A 14,817-nucleotide genomic window follows, 5' to 3' on the forward strand; every position below is an offset into this window, starting at 1 on the left:
CCACCAAGATTTATTAGATGGTAATGTTGGGGCAGCAATTGAAGTGTACATTTCTGGTCAGCATTGCCTTTATCTGTGGCCTGCAGAATAGGGGTGGCCAAGACAGTGGCGCTTATGAGACTGCATTATTTTTTCTCTACCCTGCCAATACCGGCATGGTAGAGAATCCAGTTCTCTGAGAACTGGATTCTCTACTGTTGGAATTAATTTGGGGGAGTGGTAGGCATAGCGTGTCACTGGCTAAGTTGCAGCATCCTGTAGTGGAAGGTGGGTTCGCTGTACCAGACTTTGAGGCATATTACTTGGCTGCACAACTGCAGTGGTTCAACCAGTGGATCTATTGTAGATTGCATCCTGATTAACTGGTGCACCTCCTGACTTGCGGAACGTATTGCGGATCCTCTTGTCTTCCCGAAGGCGGATGCATACAGCTTCTTATGAGCTTGTGGTGGTACAGTGGGATTGGCAGTGTTCCTTGCAGCGAACGCATGTCCTAAACCCTTTATTTGCCAGATCTGCCACTTAGGTGGTTGAAGACGGTGGCATGTGAAGAGGATTTGGGTGGAATTTTTGGTTAGACTGAGTGTGGGTTAAATCACCTCTGTATAAGGATGGAGAATTACGTTAATTTGCAGACTTGGTAGAACATTTTGGGGTTCCTGGTGGCCAGTTCCTACTGCACTGAACAATAGTAGCCCCTATTAGGAATCACTGGGGAAATGGAGACTTGGAACCTGCAACACACAAACTCTGTAACGTGTTCTGTACAATGACGGGTCGTGTTGAATTGGTCACAATGTTGTACCATGCCATACATGCAAGCTGTTTAAGTTCCCTTTCGGATCTGAAAGTTAAATGGGAGCTGGACTTGGAAATGCAGATTTCTGACAATGATTGGGAAAAGATCCTAGCGAACATACCCGCTGTTTCTCGAAATGCCTGATTAAATTGAATTCGTTTTTATATTATTCAAAGATCTTACCTGACACCCGGTAAGATCAATAAGATCTATGCTGCTGCATCATGTCCAAGATGCCATGAAGGTGGTTTAGAGTTGTTCCATATAGTATGGTCCTGCCCTTTATTGACAAGCTATTAGGAGGCGGTGGTGGACTGTGTCAATGATATCACGCAACAGGATATCCCTTGCTCACCTTTTGCTTGTCTCCTTGGGAGTTTCCAGTGACCTAAACATGAAAAAATACTACTAGATCTATTGATTTGGCATTGATTCTTGCAAAAAGAGAATTGACAAAGCACTGGAAATCCGCTGGAGGACCTCAAGTGCTTAGTTAGAGGGATGAGCTATTATAATCGGGTAGACTAGAGAGTACTATACTGTTTCATAAATTAAAAAAGGTCTATGGAAAATTGATCGGGCGAGAGCTTGGGAACATTTAGTTGATAACCTCCCTGTTCCAAATGTAGGTGCAGATGCATCTGATAGGTCTTGGTTTTTTCAGGAGAATTCTGAGGGAGGGAGTATTTGACTTTATTGAAGTTGCTTTGTGTGTAGAGGTGCAAAAAATCTGTCAGCTTTGTAGGGGTGACTGTGGGTGGGTTAGAGATGGGGTTTAGTTAGTTGTTAACTGCTCACTACTGAGTTTGTAAGTTGTGCACACATTTGGCTGGTATTCCCAGATTGTTGTATGTTTCTGAAGTCAAATTTTACCACTGTTCATTGCCCATTCTCTGGGCCTCATTACGAGTTCGGTGGCCCTATCGCGATAGGACCACGTCAGCCCTGCCAGCCTTCCACTGTGCCGGCAATTCAACGACCGCCATATTATAAGTTGACCATGTGACCGGGTGTGTGGAGGCATGGGTCTTGCAGTGGTGGTGAGTACATTTCTCAAATATAATAATGCCTTTGTGTGCATTTCAACTGCAGATGTGTCGGATGCACACATATACATGATATACATGGGAAAATACCGTAAACACATTCCCAGGGTTCAGCTCATGTTTGGGCAGTCCTGTCAAAGGGTATATGGTTTGAAAAGGACTCACCTGTAGTTTACAGCAAACAAGGTCATAATTCTTGGCCTGAAAATCCTGTTGTGAAGGGAGACCTAGAGAAAGGATCCATGTCAGAATCTGCCTGGAAGAAGAAGAAAGGGTTGAGTACGTGCCCCAAAACCTTTGTCACCGCCACCTTGAAGCAGGCGGTTGGACCACTGCGGTCCGGTCTTGGACTGGGCTACTCGTAATACAGATGGCGGTGCAGCTCCCTGTACCGCCCTATATTGGCTGCCTTTCCCAAAACTGGCAGTCAGTGGTCTACTGGAGATCCCAGCTGTCCAGCTGCAGTCATCAAAAAGGCAATCTACCCAACTCGTAATATGGTGGTCGGACTTTCGAGCTCACCATGCTCGGACTGCCACCACTTATATTGCAGTTCCGGTAACCACCAAACTCATAATAAGGCTCTTTGTTTCTGCAATACTGAATCCTGTCATTAATGCTTTGTGTATTGTGCTACAAGAAAATAATAAAATGTTGTTTCTAAACAGTAGAGAAAGTTTAGGACTTTTAGGGGTTAGATTTTACTATTCCTACTCATCCACCACAATAATAGGGAAAGTGTTGAACTTCGGAGAAGTTAGATGTATTATTCCTACTCGAGTCAGTGCAATAATAGGGAAAGTGTTGGAGATTGAAGGGGCGAAATTCACTATTACCACCCCAGTTGAAGCAACAGTAGTGAAATGGTTGGATTTTGGAGTAGTTACATTTTCTATTCCCACTCCATTCTACTCACAAGTAGGGAATGTGTTGAACATTGGAGGAGTTACATTTACTATTACCACTCTAAGCAATGCAAAAGTAGGGAAAGTGTTAGATTTTGCAGGGGAAAAATATACTATTCTAGCTCCAACCAGCGCAGTAGTTAGGGAGAGTGTTGCTCCTTGAGGGGGTAACATTTACTATTCCCACTCCAGTCAGGGCAACAGTAGCGAAAGCCAAGTATCTCTATCACTCATGCAACTTTCCTGCTGATTCACACAAATACTCACTCACTTAACCACTTCCGTAATCTACTAAACACACACTGACTCATCAACTCATCAACTCACTCAATCCACCCAACACGCAATTTATTCAGCCACTCACTCACTCACTCACTCACCAACTGACCCCTAACTAAGGGGCTCATTACGATGGCATAATGATTGCCACCACCTGGCCGGCGGTGGCGATCGTTATGCCATCGTGATGAGAATTACCCACCGCCATTTTAGGATGGCGGTGGGCTTCACATCGGACGCAAAGTCCGTCCGCCGCTTGTCCACCGGTGGCAATCACTATGATTGCCTGCAGGGCGGAGCTGGGCCACTAATATGGTGGTGGTGCCTAGCAGGCACCGTCCGCCATATTAGGATGTGGGTGATGTATAGGCCTTTCCATGACGGCGATGCTGCCATGGAAAGGCTGGTGGGATTGGCTTTGGGGGCCCATTGCGGGCCCCTTCTAGGGTGATGGGGGGTGCCCTCGAGGGGTACCCATGGTACCCCCCGCAGTTGCCTGTACCAAGTGGCAGGCACTGCATGGTGCCTGCCACGTGGTGCAGGGAAATGCAGTGCATGCTCTTTTACCATTGTGGATGATGCTGCAGCCAGCAGCACCGTCCGCAACGGTAAAAGGCCAGGATGCGCCGCCAGTATGGCAGGCGCATCCAAATTGGGATGGTGGGACTTCCACATGTCTGGCGGGCGGTCCCATCACCATTATGATGGCAGGCAGATTGATGTCTGCCTGCCATCATAATGAGCCCCTTAGTCTCACTTGGCCAGCATTTAATCATCCATCCACCAAGACATTCAGCCACCACTCACTCAGAGGTGCCTAAGCAATTTTCTGACTGGTGTGCTGGTAAGGAGGAATCACCTCACAACAAATATAGGGGTTTGAAATAACCTTGGTGTTAATGAAGTGAGCGTAGCAAATGAGCAACAACTTTAATTCGGGAGCATGTGTTTATGTGAGTGAATAAGGTGGATGACATCTTCAATCTTGGTGTGGTTCTCTGTGGTGGAAGAACATCATGGCTGTGTGCCAGTTCTGCAGGTGAGAAGCCAGATTTTAAAGGAAAAAATATATTTTTGGAATGCTGGTGTGGGCCCCCACTATGTTGGTCACTTTGTGACTTATGTGAAGCAGCATAATGATTGGCCAGTGTGTTTAAAGCAGGAACTGGTGTTGTATGTAAATATGTGGTTGCAAAGCCTATCATTTAGAGTAATGGTGTTTTGTATGTGAACTTTCCAAACAGCTATGTACATGCAAAGCAGAGACTGGGCTGATCAGCATGCATTCTTTCACCACAGTGACAGGTACTTTCCAAACTGTGTGGTGGCAACCCCCAATATGCACCCTACAGGGAAATGTCCCCATGGACCACAAGAGTCCCTGCTCACAAGAAGAAGAGTTGGTGAAACCTGCCAGCAACCACAGCACACATTAGGTGCCTTATCACGAATATGGTGGACGACAGGATCACCAAACTCACGCTGACGGTTGCACCCCCACGTGACTGCTGCATCCACTGGGGATCCAGGATCCTATACAGGATTCCTATACAGAAGAAGGTCAGTATAAATTCAGTATACATTCATTAAAATTAACTTGCACTGCAAATATTATTTTAGGCATCGTTTCCAACATATATATTTTTTTTATTTATGCTTAACTTTTCGACTTCCGCCATTTTGCGTTTAGTGGTTCACTGACATGTTAGGTGACCACATGCACTGGTGACAGAAAAAGAATCTGAGACATATTTACAACTTAGGCCGACCTCCAGTGGTCCACTGGAGGACCGACTAAGCCATGGTGAGCCTGCACGCTGGATTACAAGTTAAATCCTGGTCTGGTGGGCGGTGCTGAGGCCGTCTCACAGTGGTGGGGTGCTAGGCTCATAGAAGAGCCTAAAATGCAGCCTGCCGCCATGGGACTACTGACTGCACTTTACCGTGCAGGACCTGGGGGTGCAAAACCAGGATTGCCCCCTGCATGCATAACCAGTCCCAGGTACTGCATGGGGGCCCTGTTGGGCCCCCTTTGTTGCCTCTCCGCCACCCTTTTCATGGTGTGCACACTGCCATGAAGGAGGCAGTGGACAGGTAACTCGTAATATGCATATTGCAGCTATGGGCCACCGGACTCGTAATAAGCCCCAATGTGCTATTGAAAAAAATCTATGTAAAGTATTACTGTAAATAAATAGATATTATTTAAAAGAAATACCTATTCAAAAGTAATTTAAATATGCAATGTATTTTTAGTTTTTTTTACAATATCAGAGATTATTTGTGAGGAAATACAAATTTCACACAGTGGAGATTCACAAATTGACAACCAATTTTGATTTTGTGCCTCTTTGCAGTTAACACTTGTTTGCCATAAAAGGTTCCAACATAATAAGAGGTTCCACCACAATAGGACGTTCCACCAAATCAGGGACCCATGAGCAAATCTAGCATAAAACTCACCCCAAAAATTACCTTTATCGGGGGATGCCTTACTGCGGGATTTCGTGTCCCAGGATTCTCCTGCACATTGGACACTCTCCACAGGTGTGAGAGGGTATTCAGTCAAAATATTGAGTTTGAAATGTTGACTTACACTAATATTGAGTTTTAAATATCGTGACACAGAAAAATCAACATCAAGAATATCGTGGACAAGAAAATCGACTGTAAGGTAAGAAATATCAATTTACCAAATATAGAAGTCATTAATATCGTTTGCAAAATATAGTTGTTTAAAATATCGATTTTTTAATTAGTGTTATGTATTTTAGTACATAATTAAATTTATGTGATATATTTTTTTGTAGAAGTATTGTTTATTTTTTTAATATATGTGTTACATTTTTAGAAGTTATTAATTTTATTTAATCAAATTTTGTTCCGTAGTGGGTTGTGGGTTTCTAGGGGAATAGGGTGGGAACTAATTTAATTATAATACATTAATGAACATATTTATTTATTAATATTTTTTTAATTGACATGTTATAATGTTTATTGTGTTTTTAATTGGTAAATTTTAGGTGCAGATTGCAGGGTTTATTGGGTTAAAGGGTGGGAAGTAATTTATTTTCTAATTAATTAATAATTAATTAATAATTAGTTGATAGTTAATATCAATTAATTCATTGACAAATAATTATGGTAATTGTGCAATTAATTCTAGGTGCGGGTTGTGGGGGTTATAGGGCTAAAGGGTGGGAAGTCATTTATTTGAAATGATTAATAAGTAGTTGTTTATTAATATTAATTAATTACCTGACAATTAATTATGGTAATTGTGTAATTAATTTTAGGTGAAGTTGTGGGATTTTTAGGGGTTAAGGGTGGAAAGTAATGTTTTTTAAATTAATTAATGATTAGTCGATAATTATTATTAACTAATTGATTATTAACTAGTGTAATTGTTTATTTTTTTGGAGTGTGGGTTTGGGTTTATAGGGGTAAATGGTGGGGAGTAAATGAATTATTTTTACTTTATAATTAGTTGTTAAATACTATTAGTTATTTAATTGAAAAAATATTTAATTGTGTAAAACATTTTTTTACAGTTTAATTTTAGGTGTGAGTTGTGGGGATTATAGGTGCAAAGGGTGGAAAGTTAATTACATTTTATGTGTTTTAATTAGTTGTTTTAATTAATAATGTTTGTTTAATTGATAATTATGTTAATTATGCAAATATATTTTTGTATTTATTTTTTATGTGGTTTGTGAGTTGTGTGGTGTTATAGGGTAGGAAGTAAATAGACTAAATGTATGTAATAATTAATGTTTTTGTTATAAAATAATTTCCAAATAACATTATTTATTTGTTTGAAAAAAATGTTTTTCTTTTATTTAATATAATATTTGTAGGTGTTTGTGATATGTATTTAACATTATATTGTTTTTATTTTTAATTTTAAATACATTTTTTTTTAATTTTTAACATATTTATATATTTTTTTATTTACTTTAAAGCAATGTTTTTATTTTGTTGATGATATTTTGTTTTTCCATTTTGAACTGACTGGAGTGAGAATAGTACATTTTACTCCTCCGCAATCCAACACTTTCCCTATTGATGCACTGACTGGAGTTAGAATAGTAAATGTTGTCCCTCCGCTATCCAACACTTTCCCTGTTGATGCACTACCGGGAGTGGGAATAGTATATGTTATCCCTCCGCTATCCAACAATTTCCCTACTGTTGCACTCACTGGAGTGGGAATAGTAATTGTTACCCCTCCACTATCCAACACTTTCCCTACTGTTGCACTCACTGGAGCGGGAATAGTAAATTTTTTCCCTCCACTATCCAACACTTTCCCTACTGTTGCACTCACTGGTGTGGGAATAGGAATTTTTACTCCTCTTCTAACCAACACTTTCCCTATTGATGCACTAATTTGCGTAAACATAGACATTTTTACCCCTCTGCTATCCTTGATGTTGAACTCACTGTAGTGGGAATAGTAAATCTTACTCCTCCGCTATTCAACACTTTCCCTTCAATTGACCTCACTGAAGCGGAAATAGTAATTTTTTACCCCTCTGCTATCCAACAGTATCCCTACTGTTGCACTCATTGGAGTGGAAATAGACATTTTTACCCACCCTCTGTCCAACACTTTCCCTACTGTGGAACTGACTGGAGTGGGAATAACATTTTACCCCTCCACTATCCAACACTTTCCCTACTGTTGCACTCATTGGAGTGGGAATAGTAATTTTTACCCCTCTGCTATCCAACACTTTCCCTACTGTTGCACTCCCTGGAGTGGCAATAGTACATTTTTACCCCTTCGCTATCCAACACTTTTCCTACAGTTGTACTTATTGGAGTGGGAATAGTAATTGTTACCCCTCCGCTATCCAACACTTTCCCTACTGTTGCACTCACTGGAGTAGGACATAACCACTTGGATGCTAATGACAAGGGTAACTCGTCATGGAGTGCTCATTCATTTCAATGGAAATTACATGGAAGTAGTGCAGGTAGCTTAGCATCCAAGTGGTTGTTTAAAATTTTTAAATAGTTTAATGTTTTTTTTAATAGATTTTATGTTATTGGTATATGTATATATACATTTATTTCTTCTTTTTTTATCATTTAAAAATTATTAATAAACGTTAAAATTATTAGTTTAATAATTGTGTTAGAGTAAATATATATTTATATATCAATTATTATATATGTGTGTTTATTTTTTATTAGGTTTATTTGTTATATTTGGTGAAATGTATATTACATTTAATTTATTTTTTTAAGTTAATTTTCTTCTTTAATATATTTAATATTTATAAGTTATTTTATATTTATATAAAACGATATTTTGTACAACTATATTTATTTTTGAAGCACGACGGGAGCAGGCACCAGGAGAAGCAGAGTGCGTCAAAATTAAAAGCTACGGATTCGAGATCCGGGTGCCAATAAATATTGGTAGGATTAAGACCTGCTATTTACAACAAATAAGAAACCGGGAGGTGATCTGGCTCTATTTAAATATTTAAATCATAGGACTCTCCACCATTATGAAATCATCCTACAAGGGAAGAGAGTGATTGAATTCCCAATCGAATTTCTGATATACATCAAATACAAGGATTCTCATATATTCAGTTGTACTTCATAAAAGATATGGGAAGGAGAGACTTAATCCTCACTGATCCCCTGATATATAACAACAACAAAATCACCCTTAATCCACCCAACTCAAACTGAAGCTAACATTGGAGCAACATCCATCTACTCCTGTTGATTCTGAGAGATAACCACTTGATTGCAATTGCACCAGTGTAATTATTAAATGATAGGAGATTCGTTGTATAAAAAGAAAATATCTTTGTCCTGAAGAAGGTGGTCTTATGGTATCTAACCCACCGAAACGCGTCGACGCCCAGTGTTTGTCGATGTTAAATTTGGCAAAGTCAGCCGTCAACCTGAGACAGGGAATGTACACCTATGCTTAGTGCTGTCTATATTGTGTCTGAATTACCATGTATAAGACAAATCCGATTGTCTATATGAATTTTCCTTTTTAATTATAGAGATAAAATGTTTTTAAACAAGGAATCAATGTGTTGTAAAGTTTTTTATGAAATTACTTATGGAAATATGAAGGAATTTGTATATTTTGTGGCTTGATTAAAGCAAAGGGGTTTATATACATATCTACTTGTGTGATTATAAGTGCTTTAATACATCCTGAGTAGGCAGCAGAGTGTGCTGAGTATGCATGTGGTCATAAATCTATGGTAATTCATCTCAGGTAGTTTTCACCAGGAGGAACAATTGTTTTTAACCTTTAAGCAACTATATTTATGACATCAATATTCTTTTCTCGATATTTTTGTACTTACTATTATAAGTATAGGATTTAGATATTTTTGACATCGATATTTTGGTCACAATATTTTTGTATGGGGATATTTGGGTGTCAATATTTTGTCAGTGTACCGTGTGAGAGGGGGCGGAGGGACTGAGCCCAACTCTCTTGGCTCCTAAGCATATTTAATATCCAGTGTCAAGGTATGCCTTGCTACGGGACTTCGTATCCAATGTTTCTCATCCACAGTGGACACTCTTCACAGATGTGAGAGGGGGTGGAGGCACTGAGCCCTTCTCTCTTGGCTGCAAGCGATCTTAAGTGCATTTCATCTCGGGACTCCTTACTGTGGAACTCAGTGTCCTCAGATTCTCTTGCACACTGGATGCTCTTCACAGGTGTGAGTGCTTTTTATCTCCAGCGGTACAGGATACCTTATTGCGGGAATTTGTGTCCCAGGATTCTCCTGCACACTAGACACTATTCACAGGTGTGAGAGTGGGGCAGAGGCACTGAGCCCTTCTCGCTTGATGCAAACACGCTTAAGCACATATAGGGGCTGATTCTGATGCGGGTTGGAAATACTTCCCGACCAAATTGGGTTGGAAATGGTTTCCGACCCACTCGAATCGGGAGAGTCCGACCGACCAAGTACGATGCATCCGGATGCTTCCAGATGCGATTTGGTTGGCTCCCATTGACTTCAATGGGAGCACATGTTCCTAACCGCATCATAATTGGGCACTGGGTCGCTCCCGATCCTATTTGGAAGGAGAAAATGCCATTAGGAGGCCTTCCTTATCGCATCAGAATCAGGCCCAGGGTGGGAATGCTTTCCAACCCGCATCGGAATCAGGCCCTTAATTTCCCGTGGAGATGGAGCCCACGAGAAGCACCTGGGTGCTGCCCCTGCGAAGACGATGCCAAGAGCGGGCCTTTATGCCCTTGTCCGAGCACGGCCAAGGCTGGTCTGGGCCACCACCCTTGGCTTTAGTGCGGGACTGACAGCTTTCTTTTATGTCCTGTTAGCAACATGGGGAAGAAAATGGCCCCAGTGTCAATAAAACTAAGGGGCCAAAGAAATAGCTCTGGTAACCTCAATAGCCTCATATCTAAGTAATGCAATGGGTATTTTAACTTCTGATATCGAAAGGGTTAAAGAATGCCTTTCTTCAATGTATAGAGGGCTAAATGAAGGTTTAGCCAACGTGGTATAGTGGAAAATTAACTCTATAAACAGATGTCCTAGAAATGATTCACCCCCTTACCAGTTTCCTGATTAGTTCAAGTGTGAGGCCATTAAATACATTGTACACCTATTATAACACAAGTAGGAGTCCTTTAGGTGCCATCTGGTTATTTCTCTGTTTAAGTCTCTATTACCCATAATCGAACAAGGCAAACATGCACTATTTATAATTCCTTACTTAGGAAGAAGGCCATTACTTTTTTATTACAACTTCCCTCTGAACGTACACTATACGTAATTATTTTGGAGACTGTGCCAGTTATCCCGAGGCATCGGCATGAAGGTTGGGAGGAGTTGAAAATAAAGGCAGCAAGCAGGTTTAAACAAAATTCGGGGTGGTATAAAGTTCTTTATAATGACATTATCATGATACGAAGGATCCTATGGTGGGTCTTAGCCCTAAAGCTACGCCAGGTGACTGCATACTTATTCATTTTAAAATGTCATTGGTGTTGAGAAATCTATTGTGTAGATTACACTTGTGTGAAATTATGAAAAGAGAGATCAGAACAATACCACTAGGCTATTTTTACAAATCACCATGACGTCTCTTAACTTTTGAAAATAAAGGAGGAAGGCCTGTACAAAAAAGCAGACTGATAATGGATTCTTTTAATGTACCAGTTAGACATATGTACGCCCACTTCAAGTTCTGCATGATATTGATTGTTGCCACTTAACTACAAGAGTAAATGGGGAGAAATCATCATTGCAACCCAGTAGTATTGATACATCTCATCAACCTAATGGTTCAGTGATAGAATATCGATGTAAAAAACATTGATGTAAAAAATATATTTTTTTAAATTTAGATAAGAAAAATATCGACTCCCATACCTATACAGGTAAGTACGAAAATATTGAAACAAAAATATCGATGTTAAAAATATAGATGTAAAAATATTGATTTTAAAATATATATGCAATAAAATAATATATATTAAATATTAATATACATTTTTAACAAAATCAATTACATTTATTATAAATTTTTACACAATATTACAAATAAACTTAAATAAAAAATAAACACAAAATAAGGTATAGATATATTAACTTTAAAATGATTAATAAACTATTATCTCTATTTTTTGTAAAACTTTTAAATGATATAAAAATAAAAAAAATATATACATGTATATAAATAATTTGAAATATATAAAAATCATTTAACAATAAATTTAAACATTAGACTATGAAAAAATATTTAAACATAAATTGCCCTATACAATCAATGCAACAGTAGGAAAAGTGTTGGATAGAGGATAGGTAAAAAATTACTATTCCCACTCCAGTAAGTGCAACAGTAGGGAAAGTGTTTGATAGCGGGGGGTAAAAATTACTATTCCCACTCCACTGAGAGCAACAGCAGAGAAAGTGTTGGATAGTGGAGGTGAAAAATTACTATTTCCACTGCACTGAGTGCAACAGTAGGGAAAATGGTAACTAGTGGAGGGGTAAAAATTACTATTCCCACTCCAGTGACTACAACAGTAGGATAAGTGTTGGATAGCGGAGAGGTAAAAATTACTATTCCCACTCCAATGAGGGCAACAGTAAGGAAAGGGGTGGATGGCGGAGGGGTAAAAATTACTATTCCCACTCCAGTGAGAACAACATTAGGGAAAGTGATGGATAGTGGAGGGGAAAAAATTACTATTCCAACTCCAGTGAATGCAACAGTAGGATAAGTGTTGGATAGCGGAGAGGTAAAAATTACTATTCCCACTCCAGTGAGTGCAACAGTTGGGAAAGTGTTGAATCGCAGAGGGATAAAATTTACTATTCCCACTCCAGTGAGTGCAACAGTAGGGAAAGTGCTGGAGAGCAGAGGGGTAAAAATTACTATTCCCACTCCAGTGAATGCAACAGTAGGGAAAGTGTTGGATACCACAGAATTTATTTTTACTATTCACCCTCAAACACTTAAAAACGTTTTTATATAGAAAAGAAAACAGTAACAAAAAATAAACAATATTCTTTTATATAAAATGGATTAAACATATAAAAAGAACACATATTATAATATTAATTACATACAACAAAAAGTTACGGATACTATATACAAATACTATATAATAAAATAATAATTAAATTTACAAATACATATTTCTTTTAAACTAGAAAATATTTACAAACAAAACAATGAATAACACAATCAATGTATTTATTTTATTTCCTAACCTATAAGACCACATCAATATCAAAACACTTCAAACTTTGTATTTAAATGTTTTTACATATTTAACATAATTAATAATCAATTAAAAATATATTAGTAATAAAAAAACTATAAACATGAATGTACTATACACACACTAACACTATAATTTCCACAACACAAACCTAAATTAAACTATATAATAATAAAACACAATTAAAGCTTATTTTAAAATTAAAAACAATTACTATTAACAACTTATAATTAAATAATTAAAATGTATTTAATACCCACCTTTACCCCTTTTAAAAGTAAATATAACATTTACTCTATGTAGGCTGCATGGACCTACATAGAGAATATCCATAGTGCGTATGACTGGTTTGGTCAGCCCCAGAGAGCCGACCAAACAGTCAGGGCCCATAACATTGGGCAAGCCACTCCTCCCCGGCCCGCCCTCCCCCAACCAGGCATACCATTCTGCTTTCTCGCAGAGCGAGAAGCAGAAACATAAAATGGTATTTAAAATATGCAGTGGGGTGACAGTCCTCTGCCCTAATGGAGGATCTGCCCCTGACCCTGCATCTAAAGAAGCAGAAGTGGAGGATGTTCCTTCTCCCACAGCACAGCAAAGACATGGAACAGCCTCCCCATGCCCATCCAGACCATCACCTCACTTCCGGAATTCAATGGCCCTCAAGACCTGGCTGTTCGACTAAGCCTCCGGGACCTGCAAGCGCCTGGATACCCTATTGGGTGATAAGCTGTGCTTTATAAATCCTGATTGGTTGATTGATTGAAAATGGAGAAGTCAGATAAACAAGCATGACGAATTTTAAGAAAGAGGGTAAACTGAAAACAATCATTGACCAGAAATAAATTACTAAATACCAACGAAAGTTTATAGAAAATATTTCTCAACAAGTAAATAGTAAAGTGCATAACCACAATGGTAAATAACTTTCCATATCATTGGTCAATCCCAATTGGTTGTCGTGTCATTGAAGGTAGGTGTGCCAAAGTGGATTAATGTAAATACCCTGGTTTTAAGAAAAACATAAGAAAAAGAGAGAGGAAAGCACGATACTCCGAAGTGAGTCTCCTAAAATAGAATAGTATTAGATGAATAAGCGATAACCTACATTGAGTAATGTTGAAGTGTACTCGGGATCTATTGCACCATGTCAACTGTGTGTTGAAGCAACAATAGGAACCAGGAAGGACTACGAAAAATTGAATTTATGGTTTAAAAAACGTGTGCTAGTTTTTAAGATCGTAGTAGCAAAAATACTTCAAAATCGGTGATGACACCATGGCCAGACATAACATTTAGGCAATTTTTTGGGGGTAGGTTATGTTAAGGAGTTTAAAGGTGAGCTCGTAATGCAGTATAGATAGGGCGAGTGTTTGAAGTCTTCAGGACAGTGCTGTTTTGTGGCTGGATGGTTAGATGTCTATCATGACTTGGTCGATCACCCTTGGTGTGTGGCATGGTGGGCATTCGTCCTTAGATGATTTCCAGCTGGAGCTTTTAGCATGCTAGACAGGGAGTCACATAGTAAATCCTCACTGCTTATACCCACAACCCTCTGTTTCTAATGCAGGAGTCTTCCCAATCAGTGCCAGTCATGTCATCACTACAAGTAAAGGGTTCGCAGCATTTTAAAAATTCCTTGTTAATCCATTAATCCAGTGCTGACATTTTAGCAAACAGCACTTTGCACAATGCGACCTTTGAGCAAATAGTGTTAAAAGTGAAACTACAAAACCTACAGTGACATTTGCTGTTGGCTAAAAGTCTAAGACTGACAAAAGGTTTAATGCAAGACATTGGGCTACTTGGCAGCAACTGCTCTTGCTAGCAGCACCCCACTGAGTTGAGGGATATTCAAGGAGACAATATGTGACCTGGAACTCACTAGAGATGGGGGATTTGGACACGAATGATGTTGGCAAATAACTGGTTGGGAATCTCTACTGACTGATGGGGGTTTGCAAGCATGCAACAAATCAGTTTTACATCCTTACACCAATCTAAATTGTGGCATGATGAGCAGCTTTGGAA

General features: G+C 39.0%; 1 long non-coding RNA gene across 2 annotated transcripts in view; it reads left to right on the top strand.

Moving 5' to 3' along the window:
- LOC144819563 (uncharacterized) overlaps positions 1-14,817 on the top strand; it is a 137,800-nt gene that overhangs the window by 54,102 nt on the left and 68,881 nt on the right. The window contains exon 2 of one of the 2 annotated variants that reach the window (XR_013607445.1): positions 4,274-4,589. This is a non-coding gene — a long non-coding RNA (uncharacterized LOC144819563). The remainder of the gene's footprint in view (positions 1-4,273; positions 4,590-14,817) is intronic. The other variant, XR_013607444.1, reaches the window with a different exon arrangement.

Source organism: Lissotriton helveticus, chromosome 2_1 (genome assembly GCF_964261635.1).
Source record: "Lissotriton helveticus chromosome 2_1, aLisHel1.1, whole genome shotgun sequence".
Classification (NCBI taxonomy): domain Eukaryota; kingdom Metazoa; phylum Chordata; class Amphibia; order Caudata; family Salamandridae; genus Lissotriton; species Lissotriton helveticus.